The 17,149-nt window shown below is 45.7% G+C and overlaps 1 protein-coding gene across 1 annotated transcript in view; it reads right to left on the reverse strand.

Annotated features, from left to right (window-relative positions):
• Nucleotides 1–17,149, reverse strand: part of LANCL3 (LanC like family member 3) — a 396,607-nt gene that overhangs the window by 170,194 nt on the left and 209,264 nt on the right. The gene's annotated exons all lie outside the window — the stretch shown is intronic.

Below are 17,149 nucleotides of genomic sequence, written 5' to 3' on the forward strand. Positions count from 1 at the left end.
CCCTCTGGTGCAGGTTCTGTCAGTACTCCATTTTTTGGCAAGTGGGTCTTTTCAGACAACAGTGGCCATATCATCTGGGATGTCTCAGCCTATGTTTTCAAAGGTTTTGTCCAGGGTGTTGTCTGCCCTGATGAAATACATGCGGAGCTACATTATTTTCCCTGAGGTGGGCGAATTGACTACAGTGAAGGGTGATTTCTATGCCCTTGGACATATCCCCAACATCATTGGTGCCATTGATGAGACCCATGTGGCTTTGGTTCCCCCCAGTGGAAGTGAGCAGGTGTACAGGAACAGAAAAAGTTATCATTCGATGAATGTCCAGGTGGTCTGTTTGGCTGACCAGTACATCTTCCATGTAAATGCCAAGTTCCCTGGGTCAGTGCATGACGCGTATGTCATGCGAAATAGCAGCATCCCTTATGTGATGGAACAGCTACAGAGACACCGTGTGTGGTTATTGGGTGACTCTGGTTACCCCAACCTCTCCTGGCTATTGACCCCAGTGAGGAATCTCAGGACCAGGGCAGAGGAACGGTACAATGAGGCCCATGGGCGAACTAGGAGGATCATAGAAAGGACTTTCGGACTCCTAAAAGCCAGGTTTAGGTGCCTACATATGACTGGTGGATCCCTAATGTACTCACCAAAGAAGGTGTGCCAGATCATCGTGGCCTGCTGTATGCTTCACAATCTTGCTTTGCGACGCCAGGTGCCTTTTGTGCAGGAGGATGGTCCAGATGGTGGTGTTGTTGCAGCTGTGGAGCCTGTGGAGAGTGAAGAGGAGGAAGACGACGGGGATGACACGGACAACAGGGATACAGTCATACAACAATACTTTCAGTAGCACACAGGTAAGAAACAGCCACCCCAATTTACATTTACTTAAGGCCTCCTGCGTCTCTACTGTCTGTGTTTCCCCCCAGTTCCTTTAAAGTTAATTGTGACTTTCCCTTCCCTTTTCAGAGCTGTATGACCGACTGCGTGACTACTGCTTTGTTTGCCCATGGACTAAAGCTTATTGACATTGGTATGTTGTCATCACAATGTTACTGAACATAATTGCACCGTTATGTGTAATACATTTGTGAAAAATAGAAGCAGACTCCTGTTATTTTAAGTGCAATGAGTGATTTATTTCAAGTGCTACATATAGGTAAATGATTGGGAAGCGGGGATGGGTGGGGATGGAGTAAGTCCAGTTCTCAGTCGCACAGGTGCATTGTCCATATGCCTGTGGAAGGATGGAGCAAGGGCAATTCAAGGTTGGACAGGGTGACTATGTGGGACAGTGGGATGACATCAGGGGGTATCATATGCTGGCGGGGGTCTTGCAATCCTACTCTGTCTTCTTGTGAGATCTCAGGTTCCGCTTGCGGGGTGGTTCTTCTTCAGCAGGAGGTGGGGTTCTGGTGGACTGTCGTTGTGTGGGGTCCTCCTGTCCACTAGCGCCGGCGGATGTTGTAGCCTGTTCCTGGTCCTGGCTAGTGACAGGGGCCCTTTGTGGTGCCACATGGTCCCGCAATGTGGTGACTATCTGGTTAAGGGCCAGGACGATGGTCCCCATTGCGGAACCGATGTTCCTCAGTTCCTCTCTGAACCCCATGTACCGTTCCTCCAGCTGTGCCTGGATCTCCTGGAACCTGGCCAGTACCGTCGCCATCGTCTCCTGGGAGTGGTGGTATGCTCCCATGATGGTGGAGAGGGCCTCTTGGAGAGTGGGTTCCCTGGGCCTGTCCCCCCCCTGTCGCACAGCAGCCCTCCCAGTTCCCCTGTGTTCCTGGGCCTCTGTCCCCTGGACGGTGTGCCCACTACCACTGCCCCCAGGTCCCTGTGGTTGTTGGGGTGGTGGGTCAACCTGGGTGCCCTGTAGTGGCAGACACACCGCTGATTGACGTGTCCTGGAGACAAAGGCATGGGCCCACTGGGTGGGAGCTGTGCTGGTGTTCCCAGAGGGGGTTGGGTCTGGTGAAGCCTGTGGCTGTCTGTGGGGAACCGACTGTCCAGAGGTCCCCGATGGGCCAGGCTGGTCGTCTGGGTCCAGGGAGACAGAGCTGCTGTCATCGCTGGGGGCCTCATCTGGGGGTGGGATGGACATCTCTGGACCCTCCGTGGCGGTGTGGTGGCGTTCGGGTCCTGCAGGGGTATTAAGGTATGGTTATAGCTTCTGTGTGTGGCATTTCGTGTGATGGGTGGGTGTCCGTGTACCAAAGTGCAGGCATTCCCTTGTGGGGGCTTTTGTGAGGGTGGCTTGTGGGGGTGATGTGTGTCTGCAGTGGGCATGCTTTGGTGATGCGTGTCCATGCTTTGTGGTCGCATGCAGGGCTTGGTGTTTGGATGGGTGGGTTGTGATGGTGAGCCTTTTGCAAGCAGTTGGTGTGATGGGGGTGGGGGCGAGGGTGGGGGTATGATTTGGCATGCAGGTGGGGTGGGGGTGGGAAGTAGTAGTTCAGATTTGACTTACCAGAGTCCATTCCTCCAGCTACTCCTGCGAGGCCCTCAGGATGCAGGATGTGCAAGACTTCCTCCTCCCATGCTGTAAATTCTGGGGGAGTAGGTGGGGGTCCGCCGCCAGTCTTCTGCACCGCAATGTTGTGCCTTGATACCATGGAACGCACCTTCCCCCGTAGGTCGTTCCATCTCTTCCTGATGTCATCCCGATTGCGTGGATGCTGTCCCACCGCGTTGACCCTGTCCACTATCCTTTGCCAGAGCTCCATCTTCCTAGCTATTGTGGTGTGCTGCACCTGTGCCCCGAATAGCTGGGGCTCTACATGTACTATTTCCTCCACCATGACCCGGAGTTCTGCGTCAGAGAACCTGGGGTGTCTTTGGGGTGCCATGGGGTGGTGTGGATGAGGTGAGGGGTGGTGTATGTGTTGTGGAGTGTAATGTGTGTGGTGGTGTATGGTGTTTTGTGTGTGGTAATTGTGTGGGTGATGTTGTGATTTGCCTTGGTGTGATGGTCTACTCTAAGCAGTGCTGTCTCTCTCTGTCCTTGATTCGCAATTGTTGTCGTAGGGGTTTGTGGGTGATGTGGGTGTGTGTTTTATTCTGTATTGGGTGTGTGGGAGTGGTGTGTATATGTATCTCAGGTGTGTGTGTTTCAAATTGACCAATGTGGGGATGTTTTGTAAAGGTGTGTGTATTTCGACCGCGGCGGTGTGTACCGCCAATAGAATACCGCGGATGAAAGACCGCCGCGTGGATTCGTGGGTCGTAATGGCATGGGCGTATTTCTGTTGGCGTGACGGTGGAGGTTTGGTCATCGCCATTTTTTCGCTGACCTTTGGTGTGGCGGACTTTTGTTGGTGTCGGGCTTTTGGCGGTTTGCCAGTTGCGGGTCAGAATGACCGTGGCGGTTTACCGCGGCGGTGTTATGGCGGCCTTCTGACCGGCGGTAAGCGCCTTTTATCGCCGAGGTCAGAATGACCCCCTTTGTCTTTTCTGAACTTTGTTGCTGAACCCTGATGTCTAGCTAGTCTAACTGATGTCCTGATGACGAAGACTGCCACAGCTCGCTGAGCTAAACTGAGGAGACGTATACTATGATTTCAACTGTTATGTCTATTTGCTTTTGTTTCTAGGTACCAACTGCTAATTTTGATAGAGCCATAGTTAGATGTTTTCCAAATTTGTGTTGACTAAATTGTTTTGAATGAAGCCCAAACATGCTATCCTAATTTGGTGTTAGTTAGGGTTCTCACTGATGAAGTTCACTATATGAAATAACAACTGATGTCTTTTCTTTGCTGAAATTAAATGTATGTAATATCATTTTGCGCAGTTATTCTTGTTAATAATTTGCACCATAACCTTAGAATGTGTAGTAGCTCAAGCTTTGATTAGATTGCGATTCTTTCGCCACTTCGGTCAGCCATTGCTGTTTGTGTAGGTTTATCAATTGATTTTGAGATTAACCTATGTGACATTAGCATTGCTAATATAGGGAAATAAATATTCAAACTTTTACATAAAGGTGTGGTTATTCATGACTGCAAGGTCATGGTGAGTGACAATTACTGACTCTTATTGATTACTAATGTTACTGATTGTTATTGATTATTGATCTGCATGTACACGATATATGGTGGGAAAACCTCGAAGCGAGTCAAAAGGTTCATCGACCTATTCGCATCTCCTTGTAAGTTTATTTATTAAGGTCTGATGTGCTAACAATGTCCAGAATCAGCTTAGGTTAACTCTAACTGCACTGAAAGCGATTCCAACCTAGCTCCCGTGCTAACAAAATCCTGATGTTCATGATCATTATTAGAAAACAGCAGGCCATGTTTGACCTAATGGGTCTAAGTAGTGAAGGGCAGTTTGAATTCTATGGGGTCAAATTAGGCCAAAATTAGTTTGAAATTCCTCATGTCCCCATCTAAAGGGGACATGGCCTGACAGTTCAGACTAATTTGAGTATGGTTGGCCGATCTACAGTGGTACAATATGCAAAAAAGATGGACTGGAATGCAGCCAGTGGCTGAGATTAACACAAGCATACCACCAATCACTTTTTTGTCCTTCTTGGTCAAATAAATAGACAAACAATGGGAGTTTTTTAACTTGCTTGAGATTTAAGCTCTTGTCCAATCAGGACTTCTTTTACAAGTTGAAGCTGACATGGGTGTTTTATGTGACATGACTTTCATTTTACTGCTATATTGCAAATTCACTATGTCTTTATAGCGTTTATCTAATTTACTTCTTTAAATGTGTTTTATAACTCAGAACAGTCTATTGAGGGATATGTTTGTTACAGCTGCTATACCTCTTCTACCCCCACAGTGTTGGCCGTTGAACATACAGAAGTGCCAAAATGTAACCAACAGGAGTGACTCTGAATGTGCAGGTATGCAAGTGTGTTTTCAACATAAGTCATAACGCGCTCAGTTAAAGTGTTTCCTGTGTAGTGCTTCACAATGGTTTAAAGTGGGGACATGCTTGCACTTCAGCACTGAAAACTATTGTATTGGAATACTTCTGTGAGTGTAAAGTTATGATTTTTAGGAGTTCACAAATTGGGAATGTCAGGGCACTATTTTGTCAATGAGGAATTCTATACGCAGTACACTTAAGAATTGAAATTGCACATGACGTTCAGATTTTTTCTTTATTAGGAAAACTTATTTTCTGGTGGAGAAATTATTTCCCCTTCACCCCAGGTATTCTGTGCCTCTTCCAACTAGGGGACCTTCTCTGGGCCTTTGGTAAAGCAAATCTCTGACCATTTCTATCATGAGAAACAGGCAGCAGATAGTTTGTGAAAGCTCACATACTAATGTGTACATTGGCATTCATAGACTCTCAAAGTTAACTGAGGGTCAGATTTACAAACATTTTGAGCTGTGTTTGCATCACAAGAGTTGGGCAACCAGTAAAAAAGTGGTTATGTACTTTCAAGCGCAAAACATTTTTTTGCGCTGAAAACTGCCTATAAGCAACGCAAAGCAGTACAAAGCTCTGATTTGCATTACTTAGTGTCAAGGAGGCATTGCATGGGTGCTCCCATGCAACCATCCATGCTTTTTGACACAAATTATATTTACCAAAAATTTGAGACAGGGTTTTGTGTAAAAAATAATGCCACTTGAAAGTAGGCGTTTAGAGGAGAAATGTTGTAATTTCTCCTTTCTTTTCCAACGTTGCATGTGTCTCTGCAGATAATGTGCTCTTCTACTTTCTCACAGAACTCAGCGCAGCATTTTTGCTGCTGCACTGCATGAGATTTTAGTAAAACTGTCCCTTTGCTTTCATTCCTCTCCCTCATGTGGTTTACTACTATGAAATTATATTTTCAGTTACTACTCATATCTACGCAGTAGCAAATCCATTTAAGTCTGCTAGGTATCAATTTATGGATACCCACCTGATTTAAATGCTGCCATTGTTGGTCACGAATGTACATTCAGAGCCAAAAACAGTTCGGTGACTCAGCTTACAGTAGGCAGTGAAGTTTCTGTGGTGTTGCTCTGTAGACCAGGGAGTGTATTGCTTCTAAGAGGCAGTGGCATTTGGCTCAAGAAGTGGAAAAGCCATTGACATCTATTAGTGTATAACAGCAGCTTTTTGTCTGATTGCTAAAGAACACAGGAATCAACATATCACAGGTGTAAAGTCATGGTTTCTAAGTAAAAGCTAAAACTTTTTGTGGCCCTCATTCTGAAGCATGAATCACAGCACTGAAGATGTCACAAACACTGCATATTATAATAACCGGTTCGAATTTCCAATGACTTCAATACCCATGAACAGATGTCTTCACTCAGTACAAGCCACCTTCATGGCAAAGAGTTCTCTTTCAAGTGCTGCTTAGTTCTATTTAGAGTCTGGCAAAGCATGAGACACATAAAACAGAGCATGTTCTTGTCCCTCAACTTCTTGTTTGTGTAACAGAACTGCTCCACTGCTCTTTCAGAGACATCTCTTTCCATGATAAACTTCTTTAAAATACCAGGATGATAATCTTGATGCATAGGAAACATTTGTTTAAAGGTACGAAGAAAGGTTTTAAGTTGAGTGTCCATGCAAAAGTTTTCTTAACATTAACCTTTTCCAAAACAAAAGTAATGTCATTGGTTGTCTCAGCAAAATTCCTGTTAAATTGACAATGAAAGTTTGTGAATCCGAGCAAAGTCCTGGTTTCATTAACATTAGAAGGTGAGGGCCAATCAAGTTTAGCTGAGACCTTCTTGAATCTATAGAAAAGCCAGAAGCATTCAACCTAAACACAAGACACTCAGGGCCATATTTATACTTTTTGACGCAAAACTGCGCTAACGCAGTTTTGCGTCAAAAAAATTAGCGCCGGCTAACGCCATTCTGAAGCGCTATGCGGGCGCCGTATTTATTCAATGATGTTAGCCGGCGTTAGCCGGCGGCGCTGCCTGGTGTGCATGAAAAAAAATGACGTACACCAGGCAGCGCCGGCGTAGGGGAATATGGAGCTTGGGCACCAAAAAATGGGGCAAGTCAGGCTGAGGCAAATTTTTCGCCTCAACCCGATTTGCGCCATTTTTTTTTACTCCCAACCCCCATTGAAATGACTCCTGTCTTAGCAAAGACAGGAGTCATGCCCCCTTGCCCAATGGCCATGCCCAGGGGACTTATGTCCCCTGGGCTTGGTCATTGGGCATAGTGGCATGTAGGGGGGCACAAATCAGGCCCCCCTATGCCACAAAAAAAAAAAAATTATTACTTACCTGAACTTACCTTATGTTCCCTGGGATGGGTCCCTCCATCCTTAGGCGTCCTCCTGGGGTGGGCAAGGGTGACAGGGGGTGTCCCTGGGGGCATGTGAGGGCACCTCTGGGCTCCTTCCGAGCCCACAGGTCCCTTAACGCCTGCCCTGACCAGGCGGTAAAAAACGACGCAAAAGCGGCTGGACGTCATTTTTTTTGACCCGCCCACTCCCGGGCGTGAGTTTTGCCCGGGAGTGTAAATACGGCGCACATGCCTCGGAGTCAATTTTTTAGACGGGAACGCCTACCTTGCATATCATTAACGCAAAGTAGGTGTCCACGCTAAAAAATGACGCAAACTCCATGGACTTTAGCGCTAGACGCGTCTAACGCCAAAGTATAAATATGGAGTTAGTTTTGCGTCGGAATTGCGTAAAAAAAAACTACGCAATTCCGGCGCAAACAGAGTATAAATATGGCCCTCAGGCCCATATTTAGACTTTTTTAGCGCCTCATTTGCGCCACTTTTTGACGCAAAAGCGGCGCAAACTTACAAAATACAATTGTATTTTGTAAGTTTGCGCTGCTTTTGCATCAGGTCGGCATTGGGTACACTAAGCTTTCCAGAAAGGAACCAATTTGAAAAAGTCAACTATTTTGCCGACGATACCCCACGACCAGGTGGACGCAGCCACAATTTATATATACATGTCAAGTCAGGAGGCACTTCAAGCCAAAAGGTGAGATTCTTTTTATAATATACCAGTAAGTTAGTAGTGGGAAAATAAATGTTCTTGCTGGCAGAGTTGGTTTACTGAGACACTCTTTGAATAATAAAGTTCTTGTACTAAAACAGAATTCTGTATCTGTCCCTAGAAACAACACATCCTCATGACTACCAGCACAACTCTTCCTATCATTCCCATAATATCCAGCAAGTTTCCATCACGCCCCCCTCAAGAAAATCTTCAGCTGGCTATAGGGCCAACTAAAGAACAAGGAGAAAAGCTAAGAGTCCATATTGTCCCTGCAACCCAAAAGGAACGGCTCCTCTTCTCAGGTAAGAGCATTCCATTGATCCTGACAACACCCTGGAGCCTACAGGGGAGGATGTTGCCACCCTGGGGAACCTACCTGAGCTGGCCAACTGGCAGCAGGAAGGGAGTCCTATCAGGTAGCAGTTCTGCAAGGTGCAGATGGAGTGCCCTACTCTTGAGGACCTACAGCTGCAGACCGAGACCCAGGCAGCTGGTGACGCCTCTGGTGATTGCCTGATATACCGGAAGCATAGTCTCCTGTATAGCGAGCCTAAGGTTCCTGAGCCTGCAACAACACATGTTTTGATGGCCCCCCAGTGATAAACGGGAAGTCTTACTGGAGCAGGCTCATGATGTACCCTAGCAGGTCATTGGGGCAAGACAAGACATTCACAGGCTGGTTACCCATTTTTCAAATGAGGAGCCTCAGATGCTTTCTGCAAATCCTGTCCTATCTGCTAGGCTGGTGCCAAGTCAGGAAGGAAGCACAAGGGTCCCTTGTAACCTTTTCCTATCATTAGCTCCCTCTTTGAAAGTGTAGGCATTGACATTGTTGGGCCTCTGGACCCCAAGACAGCCATGGGTAAAAGGTTCATCCTGATCTAGGTGGACCATGCCACTTGATACCTGGAGGTTATTCCTCTGAGGACGGTGACTGTGTCCACAGTGGCCAGGGCAATGATGGGGATATTTACCCGTGTGGGGTTTCCCAAGGAGATGGTGTCATACTGTGGTACAAACCTCATGTCAGGTTACATGAAGGCCATGTGGAAGGAGTGTGGGGTAACCTACAAGTTCTCCACTCTTTACCACCCCCAAACTAATGGGCTTGTTGAGAGGTTTAGCAAGACCCTCAAAGGCATGATCATGGGCCTGTCGGAGCCCTTGAGGCAGAAGTGGGACATCCTCTTGCCATGCCTGTTGTTTGAGTACCGGGATGTGCCCCAGATGGGATTTTGCTTCAGCCCCTTTGAGCTTCTGGATGGGAACCCATTGCGAGGACCTCTCAGTCTGGTAAAGGAGTGGTGGGAGCAAGCTCCCAGAAAGGCCTCCCCAAGGTGTGGTCAGCTGCGTGCTGGCACTCCATACCCAGATGTAGTAGTTCTGGAAGCAAGCTTAGGGGAATCTAGAAGGCAGCCAGGAGGTCATTAAACAGTGGTTCGACCAAGAGGCCACTCTGGTCGAGTTTCAGCCTGACCAAAGAGTGTGGGTAATGGAGCTCTTAGAGCCCAGGGCCCTGCAAGATGACATGGTCTGGGCCCTATGAGGTAAAACAGTACGAGAGTGAGGTCACCTACCTGGTGAACCTCAAGGCTCCTAGGAACCCTTTAACGGTTTTGCATGTCAACCACCTCAAGCCTTACTTTGAGAGGTTTGAGTTAACCATGCTCCTGGTCGTCACAGATGACAGGGTGGAAGAGGAGTGAACCTCTACCCAACCTCCTTTCTTCCAAGGAGCAGGAAGGATCCTTGGTGGTATCAACCTCCCCTACACGGACCCCCTATGCTGACCCTAGAGCAACAGAGAGACTGCCACCAGTTGTTCTGCAGTTTGCCTCTTTAGTCTCCCTTACCTCAGGACTCACTACATGGTGTGCTCATTTTATTGAGACTGATGATAAATACTGTATTAGAGATTATTGAGCCCTCAAACAGCCCTTGGTCAAACAGGTTTTGGGCTTGTTTTATTTATTAAATAGAGTTCTGTTTTTCTAACTTGGTGTGGGGGCTTTTTTGTGTGGTGTTTTCACTTTATTACTGTTTGAAGTGTTGTACAAATACTTAACATATTGCCTCTAAGTTAAGCCTGACTGCTCTCTGCCAAGGTACCAGAGGGTTGAGCACTGGTTACTTTAGGATTGGCTTGTGACTTACCCTGACAAGGATTGTGGTTGCCACTTGACCAGGGTGCATACCCCAGTCAATCAAAACCCCAGTTTCTTACAGGCATTGATTAGTCTACCATAGCTTTTTGGATGGAGTTGGGTCATGTTGACCTGGCCATTTCTGCAAGGTCACTCCAGATTTTGTTGCCTTCCTCTTCCTTCATTGGCTGAACTTGTTTATATTGGCATTAGGACTCTGTTCACTTTACCCTTGCTAACCAGTGCTAAAGTGCTTGTGTGCTCTTCCTAAAGCATGGTAGAACTAGACTACACTTAATTGGCATATTTCATTTATGTGTAAGTCCCTAGTTAATGGTACTAGATGTTGACTGACTTCCTGTGTGAGCTACAGGGACATCAAATGCTTCCAGAGACCTCCCCACAACTGCCCAGCTGACCAGCTGAAAATGGACCTGCCTGAGCCCTGCTGCTAGCCTCTGCTGCAGTGAGTCCTCATTTCCAAGAGCTACACCCCTGGTGCTGGACTCTTGGCTGGTATCAGTGAGAGGTCCACCTAATGAAAAAGGTGAAAATCCTGAAGTTTTGGCTCCTCACGATCACAAATGGGCCTGTTCATGGCAAGAGTCTTCTGCCCTTTATGACCACCAAAGCGAAGTTCCAGCGAGACCTCCTCTTTGCGCCAACAGGAACCGTCTGCAACAACTGGCAATGCGAGACCTGAACTTTGCTACAGCAGTGACCACCCATAACGATGCACCACTGCAAAGCTCTAGTGATGAATGGAACTCACGCTACAGTGAGGACCGTCTGCAATTCTCGACATGCTCTTTGCTCTGAAAGTTTCCTACTCGCGTCCCCTCCAACACAAACGGAATTCTTCTCACCAAACTTAAGAAGGAAACTTTTCAGTGGGACTACCCTGGTCCCTATATCAAGCCCATGCTCAATCGTGGTGGGTCTGAACCTGTGACTTTCCCCTGTCCAGCACAACTAGATATCTGCGAGTGGCGCTTTCTGCTTCTTGGTGCTACTTTCACTGAAGAAAAAAATTGAGTTCTACTAATTGGATTTTTTTTACTCTGCAATGTTATTTATAGAAATGTACTCTATTTTTCTAAATTGGTTTGGGATTTTTCTTGTGTTGTGTGTTTACTTTATTACTGTCTGTGTGCTGCATAGATACTTTGCCTCTAATTTATGCCTGACTGCTTTGTGCCAAGCTACTACCGGGTTAAGCACAGATTAATCTAGTGACTTTTGTGGTTCACACTGACAAAGATTGTGGTTGTTACCTCAGTGAGACTTCCATCCCCCCTTAACCAACAACCCAGTTTCTTACAGAACCACTGAAGAGTTTTCTATTATTTCCCCTGACCTGGCTTCTAGTTGTACCACTAAATATCGATCATGTTGTTTGGCTGTTCTCTCAGTGTTAGATAGTGTGGCTCCTTTTAAATCCAGGCAAGCTAAATCAAATCTTTAATCTTCTCTTTTGTTTAATGATAACCTTTGAGCTCCAAAAAAAAGTTCTATGCAGGCAGATCTACTCTGGAGCTATTCTTATGATGGCTCTTTGGAAGCAACCAAGTACACAAGGAGTATGGGTTGTTTAAGTGGGTACCAAGTATAGGGAAGTTGCCCTGGCCCCTCTATGTGTCCCGAGCTTGGCCAGTGATCAGTAGGTGACCCTTTGAGTCATTACCCTCCATAGGTGTCCCACCATTTGTTTTTAATCTCACCAACAGTCACCACGAATAAAGGTGCAATATAACACAGGTGACTGATTAGACGTTTTTATATTTTCTGTAGTACAACTGGATCCCACTTCTATCCAGATAATCTTTATCTCTGTACACCCTCTGAGTTCTTTTAACAGCGGGGTTGAGTCCGTCCAGATAGTACTATCCTACCTGGATGGGGCTAGGTGGTCAAATGATGAAGCATGACACTATATGGTGTGTGAGACCACCTAGTCCGTAAGGAGAAATTCCCCTCCGGACAGCCACATTTAGCACACAAAAAAAGTTCTGAAGCTCGGTACACACAGAGGGTCCAGGGTAACTTCCCTGTACTTGGTACCCACTTAAACACCCCATACTTCTTGTGTACTTGGTTGTGTATCTTGGGGAGACAGTGTGGGGTCTAGGTCCTTTCTCTCCCCTCCTCTCCCTTCGTGTTAAGAAGATTCTTTGAAGCTATTTATAAGACAACTTTCCAGAAATACAAATCAGCATTAAAAAATACAAATTGAATCATTTCTTTAATAGACTTCTAAAGTCTGTTAATAAACCTAAAGAAGTCTTCACAATCATGAAGGAAATCATCTCCAGCAACAGTAATCTGTTTAAAAACCTTTCTCACTACACTTCTGTAAAGAACTTGCTAGACTCTTCATTTGTAAAATTGAAAACATCAGGTCATACATAGCAAACAATTTAATTAATGACATTTCTACTGTTACTCCTAACACTTCTTGATGTGAGTATTGGTCACATTTTCAACTATTAGACCACATGGAACAAACTCAGAGAAGCCACCTACCTCCCCTCGACTCCGAACCTCAGAGCACCATCTGCGGCATCCCTCATTGCTTGTCCCTCAGCCACATCCTCTTCGAAACCTACATGACACCTCTAGCTGACACCGTCAGAACCCACAACTTAAACATCCTATCCTCTGCTTATGACACCCAGCTCATCATCTCGCTCCCAGCAACACCCACTGTACCTAAAAAACCCTGAAATGTTCCACTTGTGGTACTCAATGTGAACTGTCATTCATGCACCTGCTATGAGCTGCTCATGACCTCCCACATTCAAATTCAAATAAAAAAATTAATTATTTATTGGGTTATAAAAACCCTTACATTCCTCCAGTCGTTGGTTGATTCAAACACAGATACGTATAAATTTTTCTAAAAGTAAAAAGCGTGTTATGCCATACACATTAGCCTTCACCAATCCTTGAAGAACATGTCACCCAAAGTAATAAACATTTACAGTGACATAAAAAGATCGTGAAAGAGGCTTGATAACATTAAAAACAGTAAAGTGTGTATGTAAAAAGTCTACCCTCATTCTGAACAATACATTGCATTTGTTTTGGCGACAAACACTACCTGAGCTGAATGAATGACTAGCCCTCATTGAACTGATGAAATGCAAGGCTAGTCTAGCAGCGTTATGTACAGTAAAGTGGATTGGCATTGACTGCAAGAGGTTATGCACCTGCCAAAGCTAATTAGATATCTACCAAATGTAGTAGAACAAGAGTAACCCTGATATTCTATAAAATGCATTCTGCAGCAAACACAGAAAGAGGAAAAAGCCCCAGAGGATTGTTTTTGTGCAGTAAGGTGTCCCTTTCTGCACAAAAACAATCCTGCCTACAACGCAAACACCCAGCATCAGTGCAGTGTGAAAGGACAGGAATGTGCTATATTGCTTAAATACGGCGCATTCCTGTACCTTTCCCTTTGGCGCACAAGGTGACTTCTTGTGCTGCCCAGCGCCAATGGTCCATATATAGGGGTCTATGGGGGTCATTCCAATGTTGGCGGGCGGCGGAGGCCGCCCGCCAGAATTCCCCCCTCCGAAATACCGCGCCGCGGTCAAAAGACCGCGGCGGGTATTACAAGTTTTCCCCTGGGCTGGCGGGCGGTTGCTGAAAAACCGCCCGCCAGCCCAGGGGGAAAACGACCTTCCCACGAGGATGCCGGCTCGTAATCGAGCCGGCGGAGTGGGAAGGTGCGACGGGTGCAGTGGCACCCGTCGCGTATTTCAGTGTCTGCAAGGCAGACACTGAAATACTTTGCGGGGCCCTCTTACGGGGGCCCCTGCTGTGCCCATGCCATTGGCATGGGCACGGCAGGGGCCCCCAGGGGCCCCGCGACCCCCCCCTACCGCCATCCTGTTCATGGCGGCTTTCCCGCCATGAACAGGATGGCGGTAGGGGGGGTCGGAATCCTCATGGCTGCGGAGCGCGCTCCGCAGCCATGGAGGATTCACACGAGCAGCGGAAAGTCGGCGGGAGGCCGCTGACTTTCCGCTTCTGACCGCGGCTGAACCGCCGCGGTCAGAATGCTCGTTGGAGCACCGCCAGCCTGTTGGCGGTGCTCCCGTGGTCGGTGGCCGCCAGGGTCAGAATGACCCTCTATGTGTCTACCCAGGCTAGTGGTGCATCAGTTCCTCACTAGATCAGTAAGTTAGACTTGAGTAATACATAAACAAATTAATTAACAGCTCCTGATGTATGGTGACAACAGAATAGACAATCGTGGCCCTTGGTGTGACAACAGCAAAGTACAATTCACCCAAGGCAGATTTGACTACTACCCTTACTTTATAGGAAAATCAATAGGAAAGTGCGAGGTATTTGGTATCCAAATATATTAATCAGCTGGGTAACGGGCAGTCAGATATGTGCTTGTCTACAATCGACCTCTGCAGTGTAGTGTAGTGTAGTGACTGCCCTCTCCAGAAATTTTATTAAGCTGGCAGTAACTGTGGGTCAGTACCCTGCAAGCAGACTGACATTGCTTCCTCCAAAGTCCTTATTCCAAGCCGGATGATCCCAGGACATAAAAACGGTCTTCTTACGGTCATTACAAACGAGCATATACAAATGATATGTGAAAGAGATTCAGGGTACTGCCCACACCCTCGAATGTGAAAATCTCCATGGTGTGCTTGTTTAAGGGGTATGAGTAGGAACCTAAATCAAATATAATTTGCTGTTAATTGTTTCATGTGCAGATCAAGGCAAGGCTCTCTGGTTTGGTTTTCTGAAATGAAGGCAAATTGAGGTCAGCTCTGGCGAGCTGTTTAAAAGATTCAATGTTTTCCATTTCGAATAAGCTCGTTAGGCTTGCTTTACCCAAATTTAAACTGTGCATAATCTATATGCCTGTCCCAGAACCCATTTAACTGCAGTTCACCTAAAAAAAGTTTTCAAATGTAGGTTACCATTGTCTTTGTGGATTTTAGAAAATTCTTGATGGTCTTTCCTGATACATGCTTTCATGGATCCTTCTGGTTCCCTTCTCAAACAATAACAACACTTGACAAGTTGGGCATCAGCAGACGTAGGAAGGTTGGCCAGTCCAAACTCCATCTCAAGTTGACTAACAGGTGTACTCTTGGGTAGTCCAAAACCCTTCCGAATTGCCTCTGATTGTGTTTGTACCAAGTCGGGTGTAGTGTAATGTCCTAGATTGAAGTGCCATAAATGATAGCTGATTCCAGCTTGGCTCTAAAAATCTACAGCACATTCGTTCCAGTTGGACTGTGCAGCCTTCTTACTTATTGACCTCAGTTGGTGCCGCAAAAATTGTGCTCAAGTTCTCATAGCTTTCACTTGATTATTAAACATTCGTTTTAAGTCAATCCAAATTCCAAGATAATGATAAGCTGGTGTCTTCCACAACTTTTGGTATACCAGACAAAGTCGGATTTTACAGAGCTAAGGACCAGATGTAGCAAGCAGTTTTGCCCATTCTGTGTCTATGGGAAAATGTGTTCGTACATATGGCCCTAAATCTCTTTAACATTGTCTTTGCCATCGTCAGTTTCAAATCATTTGCTATGTTATACTCTGGAAGGCAGTGAAGAGCCCTTTGAAGCCCAGGTTCAGTTACATCAAGGAGTTGTGCGTTGTCAGCACACTGAAGCAGTGGGAGATGGCTTTGCAATTTCAGAGGAAAAACTCTGTGACTTAAGAGCACTTTTTGAAGTCGGCTGTGTACAGATTAAAAAGAACCAGTACCAGGATACAGCCTTCTTTCAAGCCCTGATTAGTGCTTATTTTTTTTGACAAAGTGGATCTATTACCAAGTTATATTCTGACCCAGGTATCTGTGTGCAGACGTCTGATGGCAGTAAATAAGAGTTTCTGGAATTTTCCAGTCTTTCAGCTTCCACCAAATGGTGCTCTGATTAACTTTATCGAATGCTACACTACAATCCAATAAACAGACATAAAACGGAGACTTCTAGGCAATCGCTTTTTTAGCAGCAGGATGACAATACTTACCTTAGCCAAGGTTTCAGTGCCTTTTCTAAACTCTGTTTAACAGAATTGTAACACTTTAAGACAATGAATCCAAATTTCTACATCAGCCATCAAAAATTTGGCAAACACTTTGGCTTCAATATTTAACAAGGCTGTTGTTCGGTCATTTTCAGTTTTTTCAGTCACACCCTTTTCATGAGTGGGATGTAAAATTTAACTTTGCCAATTCTCTAGGAACAGTGTTGGAGCTTAAAACATAATTTTACAATTTTATATGGCATCACCAAATGTTTTGATGCTGTGTTTAATACTGCTAACGGGACTTCTTTGGGACGTGGGGCCTTTTTGCTTTTCATAGCAGCCATGGTTTTGGTAATGTCCGATTTATCCCAATTAATCCTAAACCCTGGGTTGTGCTAACCTTGGTTGATATTTTTCCCAGCTGACTGGCTCCTGGTCCTTCTATATCACATCATCCTTTAAAGTGACTCTGCGGGTTTGCACATCCATGCCACAGGCCAGAGACATATCGATCATTTCCTCAGCATGGTTCAGTTGTGTTAGATAAATAAGTCACAACACAACCTAAATAATTCTGTGCTTACCCTCCAGTAGCTCAGCATACAGTAACTCATACAGTAACACCGTGAAAACACCACAAAAAGTTTAGAAAAGCAGATATTTTTTACCTGAACAAAACAAGACCAAAGTAACATAGGACCAATATACACAGGTCAAGATATCACTTTTTAGAGGTTTAAGTGAGTCTTAATCCATAGAAATCAATGGATGTATCTCTTTAGCACAAAGTACTTGGCATGCGTCAAAAATAAAGTGATGCGTCAGTTCTGTACTGCGCAGAGGAGATGAGGCGCAGGAAAGCAAAGGAATGCATTAATTTTTAGGATGCGCCAGAGGTGAAGCATTGATTCTTTCCTCGCAGGAAAGGTGATGCGTCAATTTCCGGACACGCAACCTTGGTTCCTTACTGAGGTGCAGGGTTGTTGACAAATTTAGCCCAGAGATGATGCGTGGAAAATCCAGATGCGCTGCGATAATGGAACCGCAGTGA

Source organism: Pleurodeles waltl, chromosome 8 (assembly GCF_031143425.1).
Source record: "Pleurodeles waltl isolate 20211129_DDA chromosome 8, aPleWal1.hap1.20221129, whole genome shotgun sequence".
Classification (NCBI taxonomy): Eukaryota; Metazoa; Chordata; class Amphibia; order Caudata; family Salamandridae; genus Pleurodeles; species Pleurodeles waltl.